Raw genomic sequence first — 19,770 nt, 5'->3', positions numbered from 1 at the left:
GCTGTCCCCCTGCTTGTTGCGGCACCTGCCCTTGGTCAGCCGAGGCCGAGGCCGCCAAGGCGCGGACGTCACAGGCGCAGGAAGGCAGAGGGTGAGACGCTCGTGAACGTGGCTCGGTTGCATTTGCACAGTGCGGGTGGAGGGAGCAGGCAACTTCACATGTTTTTCCTTTTTGCTCATCTGTATTTTCTAAACACCTATCGAAATATTCCTTACTGATGGGGCCAAAATAAGGAAGCAACCCCGACTTCAAGGCCAGCTGCACTGCAAACTTTGCAGGAGGCCGGAACAACCAGACCAAACCAGAGACAAAACAACCAACGAAAACCCAGGCTCTGAATCGCATTCTCTTCTTCCAGTCAAACTGGAACTCCCAGACGACCCAGCCGCCCCACTGCTGGGGACACAAAGGACGTGTCGGGGACACATCTGCACACCCACGCCTCCTGCAGCGGCTTGCACACCCGAGCACATCTGGAATCAACCCGCTGGGCGAGTGTCCATCAGGACAGAGGGAGGGGCCACGGTGCCTGCACACGCGGGAATGCCGTTCGGCCCGTGTCGTCTTCAACACGGAGAGATGCAGACGCCCTGGTGCTTAATGAAAACCCAGCACTGTATGATCTCACTTATAGGTGGAGTCTAAAAACTTCAGAGAGAGAGAGAGAGAGAGAGCGAGAGAGCATGGTACCAGGAGCTGCTGCTGGTGTGTGTGTGGGTGAGGACAAAGGGGAGATCGGCTTCTATGAGAAGGGGTCAGATCTGCTGACCCATTGCCTGCACAGTGATGCTATTGGTGATGTGTTAAGTGACACTAACACACTATAGGTCTCAGACTTGCTAAGAGAACAGCTATCGAATGTTCTCACTGCAGAGAAATGATAAGTGTGTGAAGTGATGGACGTGTTAATCCACGTAATCACACCGTTCCATATGTGTGTGCGTCATACTATCAGGTCGTATCCCACAGACAGATGGAGTCACGTTTGCCAATACTAAATAGAATACAAATGTCACAGACAACTTGCATTCTCAGCAGATAATCATTTAGGGGCTTTTCAGTCTTAAAGGCCATTGTTTCAGAGACTAAAGGAATGGGCTCATCCCAAAGTCGCTGACAAGGGCAAATGAGAGAGTGTGAGAGCGGGGGGGTGCGGGGGTGCAGAGCAAGCCACTGTCTTTATTTCCCACGGGATCTTGGGTTTGCTCAGCTCGGAGCATCCATGCCCGGCTGGCAGCAGCCTGGACTCCTCAGGTACTGAGTTACAAGTGCCCGGCATGCAGCTGCTCTTGGGCACTTATCTGCAAGTGCCGTGCCCAGGGCTGTGAGCCAGTGCACCTCATCAAGAGAGCAGGGTGTCTTCTGCGGCAGCGTCGCCTTCTCTAATTCCAGGGGAGAGATTTCCACCGCACGCAGCTCGGGATAGTTGAACCCTGAATCACCAGCTGAGCATGGCCCCCACAGCAGGCAGCTCGGCTCATGGAAATCTGACGAGGACATCAATCAATCAATCACATCTGGGAAAAGCAGTCCGGGAAGGGAACAGCTCCATCTCTCCCAGCAGGATCTCCTGGGTTCTCCTACGAGTGAGCTCCCAGCTGTGCACTCAACAGGCATCCCCTGATGTCTGCTTTATGCCAGGGGCTATTTGGGCCACCGACTCCCACAATGTGTGGCCCTCAGCAGTGACAACCGTAGCTCTCACACGCCAAGCCTCGTTCCAGGTTCAGACTTGCGTGTTACGTGTCGCCGCCCTTGTGGCACTTCAGTCTAGTGGGAGGGAAGACTAAGGATAGGAAGGTGCTTCGAAACGTTCCTGGTAAACGGAACAGATAAGCTTATTTGGGTACCAAAAATTCTTTGAAATCCACACATACTTTTCCACCATATGCGTTTGCCATGGATGATTTCAAGCCCCCTTGTGAACCTGACACATAGTGGACAATCGAGTCTGTTAGAAGGTGGTGAGTGCTATGGAAAGTAAAACACCAGACCAGCTGCAAGGCCCTGGGACGCTCGGGTGCAGGGGGCGGGTTCAGCGTTGCAGTTATTAACTGGGGCGGGGCAGTGGGGTGAATGGTGACCGCCCCCATCCCAACATGTCCAAGTCCTAATACCTGGAACCTGCATAAGAGGGTCCTGCAGATGCAATTAAGTTAAGGGTCTCCTGGGTCACCCAGCTGGGCCCTGAGGATGGCAGGGGGATTGGAGCGTAGGTGGGGGAAGGAGGCAGGCAGCCCTGGAGCCACCAGAAGCCGGAAGAAGCTAGGGAGTGCCCTCCTCCAGAGCCTGCATTGCCAGTGTTTTGATTTGTCTCAGCAGCTCTAGGAGATGAGCAGAGGGAGAAGGGGGTCAGCTGTGTGACAGGTGGGGCATAGCTGGCTCCCAGGGGAGTGCGCCTCTGTGTGTCATGGCATGGGACACAGGGAGGAGGGACGAGGGAGGAGAGAAGCAGGGAGGGAGGGGGGGGAGGCAGGAGGGAGACAGGAGGGAGGGGGGAGGGAAGGAGGGAGGGAGGGAGAGAGAGGGGGAGGAAGAGAGGAGAGAGGAGGGAGGGAGAGAGAGAGGGAGGGAAGTCTACAGACCTGTGTCTTGCTCTGCTCCCTCTGTGCTCTGCCTTTGGTTGCTGTCACACGATTGTGATGTCTGGAGCTTCTGTGACCATCTTGCAACCACGAGGTAGTAAGTCTGTAGTTTAAGCAGAAGAAAACAAATCTGTTTTAAAAAATAAACATAAAGGGCAGTACCTGGAAAGCACCTGACATCACTGGTTGCTGAACCAATTCTGAGACTTCCCATCGACTACGTGTCAGCTAGCTGACAAAGTGCTGAGCACAGACAGCGGGACCTGTGTTCCCTTCCTCACAGCTGAAAGCATTTTAGCTGGGCAGGAACCCTGTGGGTATTTCACACCACTTACCAGTGCTTAGCTTTCCCGGTAGATGAATCCGGAGCTTCCACTGTAAGCTAACCTCTTACTGCTGCTTCTTCTTTTTTAAGATTTATTTGTTTGTTTGAAAGATTGAGCTGGTTCACTCCACAAATGGCCGCCACGGCTGGAGCTGGGCGGGTCTGGAGCCAGGAGCCAGGAGCTTCCTCCTGGTCTCCCCCATGGGTGCAGGGGCCCAAACTCTTGGGCCATCTTCTACTACTTTCCCAGGCACACCAACAGGGAGCTGGATCGGAAGTGGAGCAGCTGGGACTCGAACTGGTGCCCATGTGGGATGCTGGCGTTACAAGCTGTGCTATGCCACAGCTCTGGCCCCCATGCTGCGTCTTAGCTCAGGGGAGGGCAGGCTCTGTAGTCACATGACAGTTCTCCCACAGGGTCCAGCTTGAGTCACTCACACTCCAGGGTGCGGGAGCTCTGTGCCTGTCATGGGTGGTGATGCCCCGGCTGTGCCCGGACTCCTGCTGGTCTCCCCAAGCCACCTCCAGCTGCTGAGGCCAAGTTCAGGGAGCTGCAGTTGTCCCTGCCGGAAGTAGGGCAGGGCCATGAGTCCTGCCGCCCCCTGTATGCCACCCTCACTGGCCACCCCCACCCCCCTGCACACGCACGCACACACACACGCACACACACATTCTATTTCTCTGGAGAACCGTGACTTACACAAAGTTCTAAACAGTTTTCTGTTTTTATGTTAGCTTTGTATAATGGCTACTGGAAACCTGTCCAAAACAAGAAAGCAACGTTAAGGTCCGCTGTTTAGCCCTCAGCGTCATCAATGCTTCACTCACGCCCTGCTCCTGCCCACTCAGTGCCCCCTGGGTGATTCTGAAGCCGTCACACCTTTCATCCGCACACACTCAGCGCGCATCACTGGGAGCCAGCCACTCTCAGCTACCCAAGGGGGCGGGGGTGTCCGGTGCGTGGTTGACGCCCACAACCCGCGTCGGATTTCCTGACTCTGCATCTGATCCCAGCTTCCTGCTAACGGGCACCTGGGAGGCAGCAGGTGCTGAGCCAAGCGCTTGGACCCCTGCCACCTCCATGGGTCACCCACACTGAGTTTCCAGTCCTGGCTGCAGCCTGGCCCAGCTGCAGCTGTAACAGGCATTCTGATTGTCTTTGTCTCTCTGCCTTTTAAATGAGTAAAGTTTAAAACATATACCCATGTCCATATATAATATATATATACACATATATACAATATATATTATATATACATCATATATATGATATATGATATATATATATGTCTATATATATACATCATATATATATATATGATGTATACAACACCACAATACCATTGACACTCCTGAAAGTCGTTGCTTAATGCCATCAGAGATGAAGGTACTTCCGAAGTTGGTGGGGACTTCAACGCTAAGTTTAGGGGTGGACTTTCGGCGTAGCAGTTAAGACACTGCTTGGGACGCCCATAGCCCATGTCAGAGTGCCTGGTTCAAATCTGGCTTCTTGCTTCCAGTCCACCTTCCTGCTCACGCACCCTGGGAGGAAGCAGAGGGTGGCCCAAGTATTTGAGTCCCTGTCCCCCATGTGGGAGACCCGGATGGAGTTCCCGACTCCTGGCTTCCACTTGGACCAGTCCTGGTTGTTGTAGACATTTGAGTAGGAAGTCAGTGAATGAGATCTCTCTCTCTCTCTCACCTTTCAAATACAAATAAATAAATAAAAGTTAAATTTATTTTGGTTCAAATCAATTCTGAAATCTGTGAATAGCTTTTTTTTTTTTTTAAAAAAAGACATTTATTTACTTGAAAGGCAGAGTTACAGAGAAGCAGAGGGAGAGGCAGAGGCAGAGAGAGAGAGAGAGAGAGGTCTTCCATCCACTGGTTCACTCCCCAAATTACTTCAATGGCTGGAGCTGGGTCAATCCGAAGCCAGGAGCCAGGAGCTTCCTCTGGGTCTCCCACGCAGGTGCAGGGGCCCAATAACTTGGGCCATCTTCTACTGCTTTCCCAGACCACAGCAGAGAGCTGGATTGGAAGTGAAGCAGCCATGTCTTAAATCGTTGCCCTTATGGGATGCTGGCACTACAGGCAGTGGCTTTACCCACTACACCACAGTGCCGGCCCCTCTACCAGTGATTTCTTAAACATGGATTCCATTGTGTTTCATTTAAGGAGTTAATACGACAGTGATCCTACTTATCAAAAAGAACTTTTTGAAAACATGAAACACACAAACAATACTACTTCCAGGGACTGATGCCAGTCTACGTGGTGCCTCTGTAAGATGAGAACCACACGGCCCTTCCACGTGGCACAGCCTGTGCCAAGACGCCAGTCATCCCCGTTCTCCCCGAGGGAGGGGGCCGCCCTGTGCCAGTGTAGCTGGGCCGCTGTGTACCCACGGCCCTGAAAACCCCACCAGTGTTCCCATGTTGGAGGACAGCCCTCTACATTTTCTAGGGAGACACACACACACACACACACATGGCTTTGGAATAATTGTTTTCATCCTGCACGGTGTTTGGTAAGCAGCATTTTTTCCACTTAATAGCCAACCAAAAACATTTTTGCATGTCGAGAGGTTGGCTTCCAAAACCTGCCTTTCCGGGCTACCTCCAGTGCATGCTGTGGCTGTACCACACGGCCGCTTGTTGGACCCAGAGCTCTCGGAGTGCAGCGTCTGTCTGGCAGAGCAAACCCAGGCAAAGAACATTCTGTCTGTCTTGAGAGAAACATTAACATGTGCAGGGCAGGGTTTGTGTCTTCCTTGCGTGAGTTTTTAAATTGGTTCCACCTGTTGGTTGGGAACCAGCAACGCTTTGGCTCCACTTGGTTCAACTCCTGCCCGGGGAGACGGGGAGATCTGTCCCGTGCCGTATTTAGATTCTGAGCCCTTCCACACTACGCAAGAAGCTTCAACCGGAGCAGTGAGCCAAGGAAACAGCTGTTCCCAAAGCTGGGCAGAAGACCTGGAGTTCGGGAGACCAACCTCCGGGGAGTGAGGCTAGCAGGCAGCAGCAGGCCTGCAGGCTCTCTGGGGCTGGCCTCCCAGGGGCCAGGTCATGGACACAGCTGTTCCTGGTGCAAACACCCCCAAGTTGCTTTGTAAGGAACCCCACCCCAGACTCGAGCTGGTTAATGGAGTCTCACATTCTGCACCACTTAAGAATCAGGATAGGCCGGTGCCGCGGCTCACTAGGCTAATCCTCCACCTTGCGGCGCCGGCACACTGGGTTCTAGTCCCGGTCGGGGCACCGATCCTGTCCCGGTTGCCCCTCTTCCAGGCCAGCTCTCTGCTGTGGCCAGGGAGTGCAGTGGAGGATGGTCCAAGTCTTTGGGCCCTGCACCCCATGGGAGACCAGGAGAAGCACCTGGCTCCTGCCATCGGATCAGCGCAGTGCGCCGGCCGCAGCGCGCCTACCGTGGCAGCCATTGGAGGGTGAACCAACGGCCAAGGAAGACCTTTCTCTCTCTCACTGTCCACTCTGCCTGTCAAAAAAATAAATAAATAAATAAATAAATAAATAAAAGAATCAGGATAAACACCTAAGTCAGCTGACAAGGGTCCATTCGCCCAAGCCAGCAGCCCACAGGGGTCTCCAGGTGAGCCTTTACCACCTTTGCTAAAGGCAACGGGACCATCAGGACAGGGGAGGTCATAGGGCAGATGGCAACCAGGATTCTCAACCCCAGAGGCCACGGCCAAGGGCTGCAGAGGTCACTCCCACGCCACTCACCAGAGTTACGCTGGGAGCCCAAGAAGGCAGTAGAGGAAAAGTCGCTAGGGTGTGACATCCATCCACAAATTCCCGCTTAAAAGTTGGCGAGGAGCCCATGGGGCCTTCACTGGGGGCTGCTCTCAGGGCTGGGGGAGGTGCTGAGGAGGCCTCGCCTGTGAACACCCCCTGAGCCCCAACAGCCATCTCTCATGGTTTCCGAGGAGCCATCTCCTGCCTGGCTCTTGTCACACAGGTGCTCTCCGCTGGGGTGTCGGCTGCCTGGAGCTACCACAAGGGAACACCCAGGCCTGGGGCGGGTGCACCCACCAGACGGAGGAAACTTCTGCTCTCCAGTCATGGAGCAGGGAGGCCTGAGACCCAGCTGTGGGCAGCCCTGCTCATGCCATGGCCTTGGGGAAGAGCCTGGCTGGCCCCTCAATTCAGGGCAGCCTCTCCCGGGGCCCTGGGCTCGTGGCTGCCCTACTCTGACTCCAGCCACCATCTCGAGGGGCCACCTTCCCTGGGGGTGTGTCTGGGCCCACATCTCCCTCCCTGGAGTAGGGCACACCCTGGTGACCCCACGTGAATCTGCGTCAGCCCGTGGAGAGCCCATTTCTGAAACGGTCACATCACGGTGCCTGGTGTGGTGACTTCAGCTGGAGCTCAGAGACCCAGCATCCAACGAGGACACTTCAACAAGTTGCTGGGAACATGCAATTGATTTTATTTATTTTTTAAAGATTTATTTATTTTGAAAGGCAGAGTTACAGAGAGGCAGAGGCAGAAAGAGAGAGAGAGAAAAAAAAGTCTTCCATCCACTGGTTCACTCCTCAGATGACTGCAACAGCCAGAGCTGAGCCAATCTGAAGCCAGGAGCCAGGAGCTTCTTCCTGGTCTCCCATGCATTCGCAGGAGCCAAAGGACTTGGGCCATCTTCTGCTGCTTTCCCAGGCCATAGCAGAGAGCTGGATCAGAAGTGGAGCAGCCGGGATGCGAACCAGCACCCATATGGGATGCTAGCACTGCAGGCAGCGGCTTTACCTGCTACACCATGGCACTGGCCTCGAAACAGCAATTAAGACAGCGTTGGGGCTGGCGCCGTGGCTCACTTGGTTAATCCTCCGCCTGTGGTGCCGGCATCCCATATGGGCGTTGGGTTCTAGTCCTGGCTGCTCCTCTTCCAGTCCAGCTCTCTGCTGTGGCCCAGAAGGGCAGTGGAGGATGGCCCAAGTGCTTGGGCTCCTACACCCACATGGGAGACCTGGAGGAAGCACCTGGCTCCTGGCTTTGGATCAGCGCAGCACCGGCCATGGCAGCCATTAGGAGGGTGAACCAACAGAAGGAAGACCTTTCTCTCTGTCTCTCTCTCTCTGTGTCTATAACTCTACCTGTCCAAAAAAAAAAAAAAAAAAAAGCGTTGATTTTGGTGCCCAGCGACAGTGGCATCCATCTGTAGCAGTTTTTGTGATAGGCGTTTCCCATGAGGGTTTTGGAGAGTCCTGTGGGTCCTGCCATGTTCCCAATGCATGGTCCTGGGTGGGCCTTGTGGTCCCTGGGCTCTGCAGGGACCCTCATGGCCTGCAGACCCGATGCCGAGTCACAGACAATGGACTGCAGGTGGGGAGTGTCTGCTGGGCTGGGGCCACAACACAGCTCAGAGCAGCAGCGCCAGGCCCCACATGGGGAGGGGAAGCAGCCCTGGATCCCTCTGCAGCCTGCCAGCCCTCTGTGTATCCACAGCTGCCCTCATGGCCTCGCTTCTTCCCTCAGGGTCCGCCAAGCCCTGGGAAGATGGCAGAAGCGTAATGGACACTGTCATCAGTCCAGCTTTTTTTTCCCCCTAAAGAAACCTTTTATTTTGGGAATAAACACAACTTTAGGATTATAGTGATTCTTCCCACCATACCCGCCCTCCCACCCTCACTCCCACCCCTCCCCTCCTCCCTCTCCCATTCCCAGTCCCATTCTCCACTAAGATCCATTTTCAATTAACTTTATACACAGAAGACCAACTCTATACTAAGTAAAGATTTCAACAATTTACACACACACACAAACTGGGAACAAGTTTTATAGTCAAATCTCATAATACAACTCATTGAGGACAGAGGTCCTGCATGGGGAGTTAGTGCACAGTGACTCCTGTTGTTAATTTAACAATGAACACTCTTACGCATGACGTCAATGACCACCCGAGGCTCTTGATGGGAGCTGTAGGCTATGGAAGCCTTTTGAATCCACAGACTCCATCAGTATTTAGAAAGAGCCGTCAGCAAAGTGAAAGTTCTCTCCTCCCTTTGGAGAAAAGTCATCCTTCTTTGATGGCCCCTTCTTTCCACTGGGGTCTCACCCACAGAGATCCTTCATGTAGGGCACTTTTTGGGGGGCCACAGTGTCTTGGCTTCCCATGCCTGAAATGCTCTCATGGGCTTCAGCCTCACTCTTGGCTTCCACACCGGCCCACACAGAGGCGACCCGGCTGGCTTGGACAGCTGCAGGAGTGAACGTGCACGGAACACGGCCGCCCCAGGCACTCAGTGGGTGAGGCTGAAGGCACCTGAAGCGACACCGAGGCCAGGGCCAGGGAGGTGACGCTGGGCCACCTGCATCCCAGGAATGCGGATGCAGCACCCCCACGGTGCACTGAGCCTGACAGGGTTTGACAGCTCCCATCTGGGAACAATACCCAGCTGGCCACGCGCAGGGCCCGCGCCCCCCCTGTCTGTGCCCGGCTCTGTGTGCTCCCAGGGAGCTGTGGGGACAGCAGTGTCCCGTTGCGCAGTGTGACTGGGCAGCAGGCGGAGCACAAGGGGGCAGGGCCGGATGCCTGCCATTCCAGGAGCAGCGGTGGGGCCGAGTGGGATGCCGGCCGCTCTGCGTGGGGCAGCGGGGGAGCCTGTGCGCCAGTGCGTTTCGGTCATGTTCTCTCTGTGTGCACAGGGGAGGGGCTGCCATCGGTGAAGTTCAAAGCACATTCATAAGCCACCTCTGCTAATCTCTCCTCTGATCCACATTTTGTCCTGGAACTAAACTGATTACAAGCAGTTGGCGGATCGGGGAGGCTGGGCCCCCGAGGGGACTCGCGCATGCTTTGCCGGCGGGAAGCGTGGTCAGCAGTGAGTGGGAAGGACCTTGGGGGCCACAGGCCACAGTGGGTGGTGCCCTGTGTGACAGCGAAGGCAGCGGATGTGAAGAGACGCCCGTGTGACTCCAGAATCGCTTCTCTGAGCCCCAGCAGGAGTCTCTGCCCCCACAACCCCCTGCCCAGAACCAAAAGCAGCCTTTCCCTGATCTGGGCTGATGGGACCCTGCTCTGGGCATGCTGAGGTCCTCATTTCTGTCTGCCCATCCCCACAGAATGCAAGCTCCAAGCTCCCACTGGGGCCCTATAGACCCCTGCCCGCTGCACCTGCCACCAGCCTCCATCAATACCGAGTCCTAGGCCGACCATCCTCATCAGCCAGCCACCAGGTTCTCTCAATGCCACCACGGATGCAGCCCCTGTCTCCCCACGGCTGCCCACGCCTCTCCCCAGCTCCCGCTGCCTCCACATAGGCCTTTCCCCTCCCCTCTGGGCTCTGCCCTGTGGCCAGGATCCTCTTTCTCTTCCTCTCATCTAGGACTTGACAGAATCACGTCTCCTGGAACTTCAGCTCCTAGGTTGGAGGTCAGGGGCCTGCCCACCTGCCCCGACAGCCCCGCGTGTGGATTTTCTGTAGCCTCCCCTGGGCTGCAGGACCCAGGAGGAGTGTGGCAGTTGTGTGCTGCCATAGGCAGGTGACGCGTGTAACAAATATTTGTTGAATGAATGAAGAACCCAGGCAGACAACAGCACCGCGAGGGCTTCTGGTCACAGGCAGGCTTCCAGGAGGCCGCAGGTGGTTTCTCAGACCATTAATCTTAAGTGATTTTGAAGATCGCTGAAAGGTGAGCATACATGGAAACGCAGCTGTGGGACACGAGCTCTGTCAACCAGAATTCCTCTCCTGCAGGGCACGGCACGACGTGGCTGGAGGACACACCCCGACACTCCGTGGGGGACGTTTGAGTAACAGTGCTTTACGTTCCGTGAGCGTGCAAGCTTGGGGCCGGAGCAGAATTGTCCCAGACAACAGCGCAGAGGCTATGCCGCCCCAAATAGCCCCCGCTTCCCCCGCACACACTCAGCATCTCCACGCACAGCACGGCCTCCTGTGCTACCAAGCATGAGCGCTCGGTCGTTGGTGACTTCAGCGTGGGTTCTTTATAGGGTATGAAGGGTATGAATGAATTACTCTTTTGTCTGTCCCAGGTTCATGCTGCCTGGGATGTGAATGCAAAGGCTGGAGGCCTGGCCACCACGTCAGACGGCGAGGCAAACCTCAATGAAGAAAGCATGAGGAACCAGAATGATCATTGATTTATTTCTGGTTTATTGAAGGTTTCGTGGTCAGAGATCTGAGACCAGCAACTCAATGCAGTTCCTCATTGCATCAGGGGCTAACTGATGAGTGGACCAGGGGTGCCACAAGCCTCCGCCAGGTCTGCTCCTGGCCCTCAGCCCGGGGCTCTCCCTCTGCCTCCTCCCTGCCCTTCTCTATTCCCATGTTGGCCTGGCCCCAGGCACCTGATGCCTCCTGGGAGCGGCCCAGGAGCGACTCCCTCTGCACTTGGCAATGGGCAGGCAGCCTGGCCACAATGGTGACCGGCAGGGGAAATCCCACCACGAGCAATACCCTACAGAGGCTGTGAGCACAGGGCCTCTTTCTGGGCAGCTTCCCCTGCTGTGTGTTATGGACCCTGTGTCCTGGCATCCGTAGATGAACTGCAAGACTTTCCTTGAAAATGCAGACGTGGGCAGCACAGCCCGGGATGTCAGGGTGCATGGCGGGAGGAGAGCAACGGAGGCAGAGAGCAGACCGTCCCTGCCTGCACACCCCCTCGCCCGGCCCCGTCCTGTCTCCCACACATGCCCCACTCTCAGAGGTGGCTTCATCTGCCAAGGTCAGGGAGCCGCGTGGCGCCATGCTGACAGCAGTAGCAGCTGCCAGGGCCTCATCACAGGGCACAGCTCCTGGGTGACAGTCGTTCTCTGTGCTTCACGGACCTCACCTCCTGTAGCCCTTGGAACAGCCCATGGGACTCACAGGGAGACTGAGGCGCCAGCAGGCTACACGTGCGCTGGGGCATTTGCCACCAGAGCCCAGGCAGGAGGTGCTCCTAAATCCGGGCAGGTCTGCAGAGGCCCTGCTTCCTGTGTCCTTGTGGGACGAGGCTATGCGACCAGCTGGAGTCACCGGAGCTGGCGGGGGTCAGGATCCCAGAGCCGAGAAAATTTCACTTCCCCTCCACTATGCTTCTGGGAGGCCGTGGAGGGGCACTCAGCAACTGACAGTCCTGAGTTTGAGCTGTCTATTTGAATGTTTAAATAGAAGGCCTTTGAATATTTAAACCTGAGACAGGTGCACCTTGAACAACAGGTGCACTGCTAAAAAGCTAGAAACCTAGGGGCTGGCACTGTGGCATAGCAGGTAAAGCTGCCACCTGCGGTACCAACATCCCATATGGGTGCCAGTTCAAGTCCTGGCTGCTCCACTTCCAATCCGGCTCTCTGCTATGGCCTGGGAAAGCTGTAGAAAATGGCCCAAGATCTTGGGTCCCTGCACCTGTGTGGGAGACCCGGAAGAAGCTCCTGGCTTTGGATCAGTATATTGTGGGAGGAGGGGTGAGCCAGTGGATGGAAAACTTCTCTCTCTCTCTCTCTCTCTGCCTCTGCCTCTCTGTAACTCTACCTTTCAAATAAATAAATACATCATTAAAAAACAAAGCTGGAGGCCTGATTCTTGCACACAGGATCCCTTTGGAAAGGCGCGGGAGGGGTGTGCGTGAACCGAGCGCTCGCAGGGCTGAGACTCCATCAAAGGCCCATCCTCGCCTCGCAGCCCACGCTTTTTCTTTCCGAACCATGTTGGGTTTTGACGTCTGTATCGTTTAAGCACGAATACCCCTGGATTTATGATTCTGAAAGATAATCGGACGCTCCAAGGGTGACACCCATGCGTGCTCTCAGATGGGAAGGTGGATGTGGCTTGGGCCATGGGAAAGATGCCGCCGTGGCTGGTGGGGTGGCCCGAGCCCGGCGTGCTTCACGACACTGTCGGCTCCCTCTCTCTCTCGTATCTCTAATCACTCCTGTATGAGGTCAGATCTTCCAGTGACATCTTTTCATTGGTCATTCCCATATTTCCATCGGAGTGCCTGCATGGCACCCCCAGCTGGATCCAGCAGACACCCCAAACCCAGCGGGTCTGGGACTGGACTTCTGAGCCTCCCCGGCTTCCCCATCTCAAGCTACCCTTGACTGCTCTCTTCTCTGACAGCCCTGACACTAAGTCCTACTAGCCCAACTTTCAGAGTATTTCCAGACTTGAGCCACCTGTCACCACGTCACTGCCACCACCCTGGCCCGAGTCCTCTCTTCTCCCGCTGGGACCACTGCAGTAGCCTCCTCACCAGCCGCCACGGTGACCCTGGGCTCCGTGGCCTCCTCTCCACCTAGCGGCCACACTAGACCTCCTGTGCCTGTGCCAAGGTGAGATCCCTGCTCCGGACCTCCTGGCTGTCCTCTCAGAAGAAGGCCACGGTCCTGGCTCTGATCTGTGTCCCTGTGACTTTCACCCTCCCCACCACTCTGCAATCCTCCTCTTCTCCTCCTCCGGCCCAGTGCTTTTGCCGTAGTGCCCGGCCCTGCACCTGTCTGGATCTGAGGTCAGACCTGGGACGGCACCTGACTTCACCTTTCCCCACTCACGCTTTGCTTTCTCCTCTCCCTGAAACACAAAACTAAAAGCCTTCCCTGCACACAACCCCCGTCTCAGGTTCTGTTCCTACAGTCCCCGACCCGAGACCCTTCTGTAACTATTTCCTTGTTCACATTCACTTAACACACCGCGCATTTAACTCTGGCCATCTCCCTCCCTAACGTGTCAGTCCACAAGGGCAGTCCTGCTTTGTGCACTGCTGTGCCCTCTGTGGCTAGAACAACACTTAGCACGTAGTAGGTGCTCAGAAATTGTGCTGAGAGACTGTGACGTCTCATGCTTGTATAGCCTGAGATTGCCCAAATCCACATTTTGTTGATCAGGCTGGGACCCTGGATTCCTGGCTCTGTAGTCCACAAGGCGCCCACTCCCTCACCATTTTCTCCTGCCTATTAAGGAAATTTCTGAGCCCACGGTCAACTCTTGCCTCTCCCAGGTGACTGCTTGTTTGTCCAAAGTCACCTGTCAGCGTCTCTTCGGACGACTGGCCTCCCACGATCTCGCTGCCCCTGTCACGGTACAGTGATGGGTTAAGCAAGAAAAAGACCATTCGTCTGTGTCCAGGTGTGATTTGAGATGAGGAAAGGGGAGAGGTGGGAGCACCCAGGTGAGGCTGTTCTTGCTCGTGGGGGCAGAGATCAGAAGGTGTGATAGAGGGGGGATGGCCATGGGCAAGGGGAAAGCCCCCCCTTTCTCGGTTGTAACCCTGCCAAAGCAGTCTGTGAGTGACGTGGCTCATGCTAAAGGTCACTTTTGGCACAGTGCCAGGGGTGTCTTGTGCTATAGCCACCACCAGGAGCCATGAGAGGGCGGGAGACGTGGGACCGCACAGGGCAGGTGGGGCTCAGCTCTGGGAGCGGCTGCACTATTGGCTAGTCCTGACCTGGTTCTCTCCCTGGGCTTGGTTTCTGGTCAACGTTCTGTGCTTTCAGAAATAACAGACTCTTAGTCCTGTTTTCCATATGCCAATTTCTGCTCTGAGTGTTTGCTGTAGATTAATGTACATGGTAACTTCAAACCATTAAGCTTGCTCTGGTGCAAAACGTTTTGAAATCTATAACAAAAGATCCTCAAAAAACTGCCGTATGATGAAAGAACCATGGACGGCTCTCAGTTTTCCTTTTCACCGGAATATACTTACCTTGAATTCCATTACCCAGACTGCTTCTGGAACCCTCACGCTTCCTCCTCCCGCCTTCCTGTGAGACAGGTCCTGTTACGCACATTCCCACACATCTCCCAGAGAGCCCCGCGGGACTCTTCAGTGGGGCAGCTGGGAAAGAGGGCGGCAGGCACATCCAGCAGAAAGCACAGCTTGCCCAAGTTCCAAGCAGGAAGTGTCAGGTCGCGCATGTCCCCGCCGACCAAATGACAAACCTGCTTTTCTTTCTTCATTCCTGCAAAGCAAATTACCCCCACCTTTAGCTGCTAGGAGAGCCAGCATTCACACTCCGCCACTCTGTGTCCCGAGGGGAGTCCAAAGCCCCTGGTGGGGTGCCGCTGATGTCGCGTCTCCTGGGAGACTGCAGTCACCGTGCGCTGGAATTGCTGTCACCCGAAGCCGCCCACTCGGCTGGCAGACGGGCTGGCTGTGGGGGCAGCCCCAGCCTCCCCGGGAGTGCCTCACGACCCGGCCGAGAGAGCCGAGTGGCCCCATGGAGGTTTCCTGGACACCCGGGCCGGTCCTGTGCAATGTCGGGGGGTGGCGATCATCGCGGCCACCTCGGACACTGGCTGCTACGCTGCTGTGAACGACACCAGAGCAGGCAGGAGAGGGGCGGCGCGCACACGCACTCACACAGCAATCACAAGGCCGGGGAAGACAGCAGTGTGCATCAGAGCCGTCCGGAGAGTGAACGCTTAGCGGATCCCTGACACATCGTACGTGACACCCGGTGTCAGCCTGAGGATGCGCTGACAGCTCTCGGTCAGGTCCCATTGGCTGAGCCCCGCGTCGGACCCTCCCACCGCGTCCACTTCCTCCCCTGGCCCAGCGAATGCTGTGGCTTCTTCCTCCAGCCCTTCCCGCCATGCTCCCCGGCCAAGTGCTTCCTGCTGGGCTCAGCCAATGGGAGGCCCAGAGCGGCCTGGAGGGCGGGACTAAGGGGGACGCCCAGGCGGTCACTTCCGGCAACCACGTGTCTGTGGTCTGCTGAGGCCCGGGCTCTCGGAGTCCACACCTTCCCTGGTTCCCCTGGCTTCCTGGCCCACACACCCCGCCCCTGTCGACCCCATCGCCCCCATCGCCCCCATCGCCCCCATCTCGGGTTCTGCGGGGTTGAGGTCCACGGCAGGCGCCCTGCGGGTGGGAAGGGCGGTCTCCGGGCTGCGCATGGCGGCGGCCCTCGGAGGCTGTGAGCCCGCGGCCTTTCGCTGGACACGCGCTTCGCTCCGCCGCAACCGCAGCCAGAGAGCGCCAGGCTGCTCTGACCCCGCCAGCGCCTCCAGCCGGACGTGTAGACCAGGGCGGGCTGTGTCCCTCCAAGCCCGCGAGCCCTTCGCTTCCGGAAGCCGCCATAGCGGCCTGCTTGTTTGTTGTTTTAAAGGAGTTACTTGTGTGTTTGGAAGGCAGAGTGACAGGAGAGAGACAGATCTTCCAGCTGGTTCGCTTCTCGGATGGCCACGTGGCTCAGGCGGAGTCAGGCTGAGGCCAGGAGCCAGGAGCTCCATCAGCGTCTCCCACCTGGGCGGAAGGGCCCCGAGCAGATGGGCCATTGTCTGCCGCCTCCCAGGAGCATGAGCGGGATCTGAGTCGGAAGCAGAGCAGGGGCCGGCGCTGGGGCACAGCAGGTTGCCCGCGACCAGCACGCTGACATCCCACATGGGCGCCGGTGTGAGTCCCGGCTGCTCCACTTCTGATCCTGTTCCCTGTTGGTGCCTCTGGAAGGGCAGTGGAAGATGACCCAGGCCCCGGGGGCCCCTGCACCCACGTGGGAGACCAGGATGGAGCTCCTGGCTTCAGGTTGGCACACCTCTGACCACCCCAGCCATTTGGGAAGTGAGCCAGCAGATGGAGGATCTCTCTGTCTCTCCTTTCTGTAACTCTACCTTTCAAATAAATAAATAAATAATTTTTAAAAATAAGCAAAGCACCTGGGACTCAAACTGGCACTCCCTTAGAGGATTCTGGAATCTCAAAAGGTAGATGAAACTACTGGGCCACAATGCGGGCCCCATGCCCGTTTATTTTAAAGTATGCTCTAGAGATAGCAGTGTGTTCGTAGCTTCCAGCAGGTACACCTGGGGGTAGAGACAGCCGTAGACACAAGTGACTCCTACTTTAGAACATCACCCAGGGTTTCACCTTCTGTAGTCAGCCATCCTCAGAAAATACGAAATGGGAAACTCCAGCAGTGAACAAGTCACAGGTTCTGAGCAACACAGTGAATTATTTTGAGGGTGCTCCGAAAAGATCGGTGGGAAACGGAATTTAGCGACTGGTTTCCTTCGGCACAGACAGTTTTGGAATCTGCGCGTAGTTTGTTCATGATATGCATTCTCCATGAACTCCTTTGAGTGCCCCCTTTTGTACAGGAGCGCAGGTAGTGTGTGTAGGGCTCGGTACTGTTCCAGTTTCCGGCATCCACTAGGGCTCTTGAAACACATCCCGAGGCCAGGGAGGACTGCTGTATCTATCCCGCCCTGCTCTGCCTGCAGAAGCAACGCACGTGGGGCAGGGGGTGTGGTGCAGGGGGTGAACCACAGCTTGGGGCACCAGCATCCCACGTCACAGGGCCTGCCTCCCCGGCCCGGCTATACCACACATCGGATGCAGCTTCCTGCCCATGCGCCTGGAAAGCAGCAGATGACGGTGGAAGTCGGGTGTGTTATGCAAAAACTCGGGGAGGTCGTGGAGGAGAAGTTCTGTCTCAATTCCTCTTTGGATGGGAAGCATCCTTTTCTGAAAGCCAAGTCTAGAGGCAAACTGCTGCATGTGAACCCTGGCTGGTCGTGAGCGGCCTGTCCCCTCTGTGAGTGCGGGGGCCAGGCGTTCCGTGCGTGCTCACCCCCAAAGTACCCGTGACGCTCTGTCTCTCCTCTGAAGGTAGCCTGGGAAGGAGGGAGCGGCCATCCAGACCTCACAAGGGGCCGGGCTCTGGGGCTCAGGGACGTCTGGGAGACCCATTAGGCTGGAGCGAGGCCCGCCAGGTTGTCACATGGTTTTCCTATCACCGGCTTGTTTTGACGACTGCGGCTTCCTGGCCACGCTCCCTATGAGGAAGGGAAGGAAGTGCAGGCTGCACCGGCGGAGGCAGCCAGGGGTGCAGAGAGACGAACATGTGAGAGCCCCCAGCACCGGCCCCCGGAGCGACGTCTCCTGCGCCCCGTCCCAGGCACGCAGCCCGTGCAGTGTGTTTGCTTCCTAAGGACCCAGTCCCGTCTGCCTGTTCTTCCCCGAGGAGCGCGAGCAGGAAAATCTGGCAGACGAACCAAAGCCATTCGCAGCGTCTGGTCTGGCGGTGGCGGCAGCACTTGGGGCGGCCCTGGGGCTCTTCGAGGCCATCGTGGGCTGGCCCTTCCATGGGCTGCCCTTCCCACTGGGGCACTGGGCTGCTGTCCATCAAGGAAGAGGGGCCCAGCCAACCAGGCTCTTCCAAGAAGCCATCTAAACCCGGCGGTGCCCGCTGGGGCGTGCAGGTACTTTGTGGCAACAATAAGGATGAGAACTTTAACAACTGGCTCAACAAATATGTATGGAGCTCCTACTACAGTCCAGGCTTGTACCCGTCCTGGACAAGGCCTGTCGTCACAGTGGGGTCTGCCTGGTTGTGTCTCAGCACACCTGCTCTGCGGTGTCATGACGCAGATGTTGCAATCCATTCGTTCTTCAGAGGAGAAACTGAGTCTGGGAAAGATTGAACAACTCGCCACAAACAACACAGTTAGGAGTGGCTGTTAAGACTCTGCCTGGGATGCTCGCAGCCTACACAGTAGCATCTGGGTTCAAGTCCCGGCTCCCCCCTCGGACCATGGCTTCCTGCTAACACACACCTTGGGAGGCAGCAGGTGATGGCTCAAGGAGTAGAGGCCCTGCCCCGGCTCCTGGTTTCTGGCTGCTGTAGGCATTTGGGGAGTGAAGCAGTAGATGGGGTTCTCTGGCTGGCCTGGTCTCTCTGTCTGATACAAACATTAAAATAGGAAGCACTGGATTGGCAGCCACAGGTGGGGTGGTCGGCAAGGAACCGAGCTAGGACCCCAATAACACCGGGGAGCTGCAAAGGCCACAGGTGACCTGAGGCCTTTCCTTGAGGCCTCACGGGGGCTCTGCCACAGCCTTGCCCCATGAAACCCCAACTCTGTCAACATGGGGTCCTGCAGGGTGCGCAGCCCTTTGCCTCACAACTCGCACTGGGGCTTGCCCCAGGCTAAGCAAAGGAGAGGGCTTCTCCTCCAGGGGAGCCTGGCTCCACTCCCTTCACCTGCTCCTGCTCCCCAGGCCCTCACCTGGTCCCCTCCCGCAGGTGCTGCCTCGTGGGCTCTCTGTTTCACTGTCTGTCTGTGGCTGAGGCTGCTCTGATGCTGGCTTGGCTTGAGCTTGCTAGGCGGGGTGGGGCGGCGCTGTGGCTTGCTTCCTGCTGGCAGGAGCACAATTCCATCAGGGGAGCACGTTTGTTTCAGCTCCGGGTTCTGGAGGCCCCAGGGTCTGCACCTGGTGATGACTTTTCCATTGGCAGAGTCCCGAGGTGGCACAGGACTAGGAGAGACAGCGGGCACGTGCTGTGTGTCCTCTGCTCTCTCTTCTTACCAAGCCCCTGGGGTTCAACCCAAGGGGCTCCACGCTGATGGTCTTCCTTAATCCAAACCCTGCAGTCAGGGTCCCACCTTCTAAAGACCTCCTGGGGACTGGATTTCAACTCAACCCTGTACCCAAACCCCCTCGGGAGGGAGGGAGCAGGCATGATGCTCAGGTGGGGGGTGGTGTCGGCTCCATGGGACGTTCACCCAATTAATGGCTCCGACAGGTCTATCGGGGGAAGTGGAAGGATGGCCCTTTGGGAGCTCAGGACTTAGGTCTGGTCGTCTCCCAGGAGGGGAGTGAGGCTTTGGTCCCAACGGTCTCCTCTGGACACGGCCGTCGTTATCACGACATGGGCTGTACCCTGTACCGCTTTGCTCACCTCCACTTCTAACCTCCCCCACCTGGCCCGCACCCTCCACCCGCCCCGCTCCCTGACTCTAGGAGCTCAACCCAAACCGGCTTTCAGCCCGAAGGGGAAGAAAACCTGTGAAGTTCACTGCCCCCGCCTGCCTCCTCCCGCGCGTCCCTCTGTCCCCAGCTTGGTGGCCACAGTCGTCCATGCCACAGTCCACACCTAGCTTGGGAAGAAAGACC

The 19,770-nt window shown here is 56.7% G+C and overlaps 1 long non-coding RNA gene across 1 annotated transcript; it reads right to left on the bottom strand.

Moving 5' to 3' along the window:
- Window positions 1-75: 75 nt before the first annotated feature.
- LOC133765737 (uncharacterized) lies at window positions 76-15,302 on the bottom strand. The gene is made up of 3 exons (XR_009866615.1): window positions 14,578-15,302; window positions 2,587-2,689; window positions 76-1,817 (listed from the first exon to the last, which is right to left on the bottom strand). It is a non-coding gene; the product is annotated as an uncharacterized LOC133765737 (long non-coding RNA).
- Between the last annotated feature and the right edge of the window lie 4,468 nt (window positions 15,303-19,770).

This window comes from Lepus europaeus, chromosome 8 (genome assembly GCF_033115175.1).
Source record: "Lepus europaeus isolate LE1 chromosome 8, mLepTim1.pri, whole genome shotgun sequence".
Classification (NCBI taxonomy): domain Eukaryota; kingdom Metazoa; phylum Chordata; class Mammalia; order Lagomorpha; family Leporidae; genus Lepus; species Lepus europaeus.
The sequence above is the reverse complement of the archived record's forward strand: the minus strand, read 5'-3'. Positions and strand labels throughout refer to the sequence as shown.